Source organism: Pinus tabuliformis, chromosome 5_2 (genome assembly GCF_031772625.1).
Source record: "Pinus tabuliformis cultivar Carrire ecotype Pingquan chromosome 5_2, CPIR1, whole genome shotgun sequence".
Lineage (NCBI taxonomy): Eukaryota > Viridiplantae > Streptophyta > Pinopsida > Pinales > Pinaceae > Pinus > Pinus tabuliformis.
The window spans coordinates 796,429,439-796,434,506 of NC_142306.1; positions in this window are offsets into that span (position 1 = coordinate 796,429,439).

The window sequence follows — 5,068 nt, forward strand, 5'->3', positions numbered from 1 at the left end:
TTTAACGAGTCTGACAAAGGAATAACTCGGCGTCTTTTCACGTTTAGAAAGTTTGAAAAGACAGCAGAAAAGGAAACTCCATGGGTGTCCTTTTTCGTAAATTTGTGTCTCTCGGGCCCGAAAAAGTATAAAATAATACCCGAAAGAACCGCTCGATCATTATGATCGAGGAGTACTTTTCATAATTAGTGATTTCGACCTGAAAAAGTAAAAAAGCGGTCAAAACCACGTCGTTTCGTAACCATTAACGAGTTTGGAACGACAAAAACCCGATAATCTTTTTATGTTTTAACAGTCGACAAAAAGAACTTAAAACGACCGCCCCTTATTACCATTTAACGAGTCAAAAGGAGCGACTCGGCAATCTTTTCCTCTTTAAATGGTCAGAAAAGAGCTAAAAGCGGACCTCCATTTTTATTTTCTTTAACGAGTCAAAAAAGGAAAAATACTCGGCAATCTTTTCATATTTTACGAGTCAAAAAAGAGCGTAAAGGCGACTCGTCCTGAAGGAACGAGTGGTATAAAGGATAGCAACTGGTTCCGGTAATGGTGGAACTTACTCGAAACATGTAAAGGTTAAGAGGCTGGCTAATAAAACCACTCATCGCTGCGGTTCCTCAGGAAAGGAGAAACAACCAAGTGAGAGCATATGATCGACCAAAGAGATGGTGGCGATGGAATGAAACAACCAAGGCTCATCTAGCAAAATTTAGCAGATAAAAGGCAATCACGGGATGTAAATCAGATATGGGTTCATTTTTACACAAGCTTGAACCATGGAGAACTTTGCTTGTTAAAAATTTTTTTTGCATGCCCCCAGCATGATAATGCCCCTAGCATGGTAATGTTGTAATCGAGATACATGCCCCCCAAGCTTCATGGCATTCACGGAGTGGATGGAATGAAGGTTTAGTTGGAAAAACTCGATTTTGAAGGAGGATGCATGCCTCCGGGGGCCAGCCGCCGTCATCAGAATGATGGAGTGGAGGCTGGGGTATTTCCTGTGGAAATAAGACCATTTAGGAATGGTAGATGACTATATGTGAAGTGTGAACCGGGGAATGAAAGTTGGTCTACGACTTTGATCGTCCTTCCTTCATGCGGAAAACACATCACTCTGAAGAGTGAGGACACAATAGCACGTATGCGATAAATATAGTCTCGTCCAAGGAGTAAATTGTAATCTAACGGACCTTGGACTACCATGACACCCATTTGGATAGTCTTCCCTTCTAACGTGATAGGTACATTGGGAAGAATTCCTAAAGGTCGAGTGATTTCTCGATGGAAACCTGTAAGGTTTCTTATCTCAGGCAGAAGCAGTGGGGAACCAAGTGCTTCCCAAGCTGTTGAAGAAAGGATACTCACAGGAGATCCCTCATCAATAATTGTACCAGCCATAACCATGCGATAGACTTGGACTATAATTCGAAATGGTATGGAGGCTGGTAACCGAGGATTGACTAGTTGATCCCAATTGAAGGAAACAACTAGGTTGCTTGGAGGTGGGACTAGATAGACAGCCGGATATGATTCTGATGGACTTTCTTCCTGTTGCGAAGGAATGAGAGGGACGCTCACTTGATCATTAACGTCTATGTTGATGAATAGAATTTGGACGGTGGGATCTTCATTCTTGGCAGTGATGACATCATTTGAAGAGGTAACTTCTGAAGGCAAAACCGGGTCACTTGTAATCCGGACCTTTTGACTTTTGTCTGGTTTGGATTCAGATGTAAGATCATCTAAGGCTGGAAGTTCTGAAAACAAAACCGGGTCACTTGTAAGCCGGACCTTTTGACTTTTGTCTGGTTTGGATTCAGGTGTAAGATCATCTAAAGATGGAACTTCTGTAGGCAAAACCGGGTCACTTGTAATCTGGACCTTTTGAAAGACCGGGTCCACTGTAATCTGGAACTGTGGACTTTCGTTTGGTTTGGACTCAGGTGGTTCATCTTTGATGATAGAGTGGTGCGTAGATGATGAATATAAATCAACACTCGTTCCGACCAGGGACTGGTCTGGAGCAGGCGGAGCACAGGTAGGTTCAGGAAGAGAGAGCTGGACCAAAGAGGAATCATGTTTGATCACTTGGTTAGTGGAGAGATGATCTGCAATTGTAAAAAGACGCTGATATCCAGCGGGTAGTTGGGGTAAGGGAGCCGACAGACTTGCCAAAAGACGGGAAGCTTCATCCATAAGTGGACAAAGGTGAAGGAGATGATTACCTTCACAAAGTCGACAAGGGAAATGAACCTTCCCTTTTCTCTTACCAACTAGTAAGGTATCGTCGATCTGCGACAACAAGGGGTGAGTCGGGTCATGGGACCATATATCTAGGATCCTGGGAATACCAGGACAATCAGAAAGAAAATGGTCCTCCTTGCATAATCGACAAGGAGACCGAAGCTTCCATGGAGGAGCAGAAAGTGGTTCCACTTCTGATAGTCTCGTGGTAGATACGACCTTTCCCTTAGGAGACTTCTTCTTTTTGGTCTTCTTCTTCTTCTTCTTAGCCACCTGGTTACTGAAATCCAGGGTTTCACCAGGCGAAGTAGAAGATGAGGACGCAGCAACGGGCGAAGAAGGGAAGGGGTCCACCTTAGAATCAACATGGTGTTGTTCGGGTGGAGGAGGTGGTGGAGGAACAGGAGTCATCACACTTGAGACCACCGAGTTTGAAAACAACCATACGGGTAAACCAATGGTCAACCCAGGCAAAGACAATGTTGCGATATACTGAACACCGACATTTCCAACAGAAGGAAATGGACGAGGGTTCCCATCGGGAGGAACACCTTGGCCGGTGGGCGCCGAGAAGGCTGCCATTGAACGAGAAATAACCCTACTCAAGCTAACGCAAACAAAATCTAATTGGGTATATGTTATCGTGGCCAATAAATTTTAAGACACTGAACTTAACCTTTTCATTTTTTAAGAGTCGAGAAAAGGATAAAAGATGACTCTAGTCTCCTTCGAATGTTTAATGAGCACGAAGTGACAAGACGCTCACAGGCACCTTTTCGTTTAGGGAGTCCGAAAAGGATCAAAAGTGACTGCTCTGGAATTCTAGGTAGAGGGTGTGCCAAACTTTTCGCAAAACCACAGAATACTTTTTAGGGTACGGGTGGTCGATCTTCGTGAATGCTGTGTTCACTGCATTGCGAATCGTAGGGCGGCTGACACGGCTTCCTATGGATAAAGGCTTTATTCCTATAGGGGTCTCCCAATATATACTCGACGGTACGTGGGAGCACAGTCCGTATTGGCACCTATCGTTTCACCGTGGAGGAATCACCCAACCACTCGACGATAAACTACCAGGTTTAAAGACGCCGGAACACGTCTCTAACCTAGACCTCTAGAGTATTTGCGTTATGTTCCAATGCGTTGTTATGTTCATTGAGTTCATTTTAAAGTTTATCTTCGATTATGTTTCAGTTTTTGGTCCTACCGTATGTGATATCTCAAAAACCTCTTAAATGCAAACTATATGCCAAGATTATATCATTTGATTCGATGAATTCTATCTACAGGAGGGTTGAGATCTTTTTTACAAACGAAATGATCACTCAACAAACAACAAATATCCTAATGCAGCTAATAACAAGAAACGAAATTTTTCTTTTTCTTTTTAATAGCAACAAATAACAATAAATGATAACTACTATGATGCAAAAGATTTTTTGTTTTTCTCTCCTTTAAGATGGCATGATGCATTTAAACAAATTTTAAGAGATATGCACAATCCAAGTTCAGTCTATGAAATAGAACCAATTCTGAAACACCAAAATGAACCATGCAAGCAAGGAAAAACACAAAGACTTTCACTGAACCATGTAATCTAAGTTCGAATGAAGTCAAGTGAAATCCAAAGAGGCTAGAAGTGAAGTACTCAGAGTATAGAAGATCAAGCTTTAACAAATCACTGGATAGGTGCAGAACACAACCAACAAGCTGACTGGATAATCAAAAGACCGAAATTTCCCACAGAAGGCTAGACATGCAAAGTCACTAGATGTCCTAGGGCTGAGATGAAAAGCAATAGAAATAGGCAAACAGCTGAAGGATAAAGGCTAAGACCAGTCAAGCAGAGGTTCGACACACTTCCAGAGGCTGTAAGAGATATAAAAAGAGACTGAAAGAGCTTTCCACCCACACACAGGCAAAATTTACAGGGCTGGCGCGACTGTCAGCCTGCAACTTGCGCTACCACAGGCTTGGCGCGAGTTGCTTTAGAGCAACATGCGCCAACTGGCGCGACTGTCAGAGTAATAACCGCGCCAATCAAGCTTGCCGGCTAGAAAAATAGATAATACGACCTCAGGTCGGGTTGACAGTGCTCAGATGGGTCAAACAGTAAAGAATAAACTCAAAACTGACTCAGGAAGCTCATTCACTCAAGCAAGCAGAAGAAAATTAACATGCAAGACAAAAATCAAATAGCACATCCCCAGCAGAGTCGCCAAATTGTTGGATAGGTAAATCCCCTCTGCGAACAGAGGCGATCCCACTAGCCTATAACAGAACTAGCCACAATCAAACCACGCTGCTACGCAAGTTCCTAGTTATGCATCAAAGGTGAATCAAGAAGACCAACCTGGAGTCCAACGCTATGATTGAAGCAGAGTTGATATCCCCGCTCCCTCGCTCCAGCAGATTATAAACGAACACCTGCACATGCAAAGGAAGAGACAGATACCAACATAAAAGCTACCAAGGCACAACTATATTTCAGTCAGAAAGGAAATAAATCAACACATCACCATAATAGACAATGAGATTGGAACTATAATAGAAGTCGCTCATCAATTAATAATAAACAGGAAGAGTTACAACCATTGTTCTGACGCTGACCCTCTCCTGGCTGGGCGAGTAACTATATGTGTCTTGCAATGCATCTCCTCTCCGGCAGCATAACCTCTCTAGCACTCACTAGCATTCCTCCAAGAACTCAAGAACTCAACATCTAACACTCCATGACTAATCATTATCACTAGCTTGTCAAATGCATAGTGACAAGCTTATATAGATGAAGAAGGGAGGAGGATACGATGAACCGCGACAC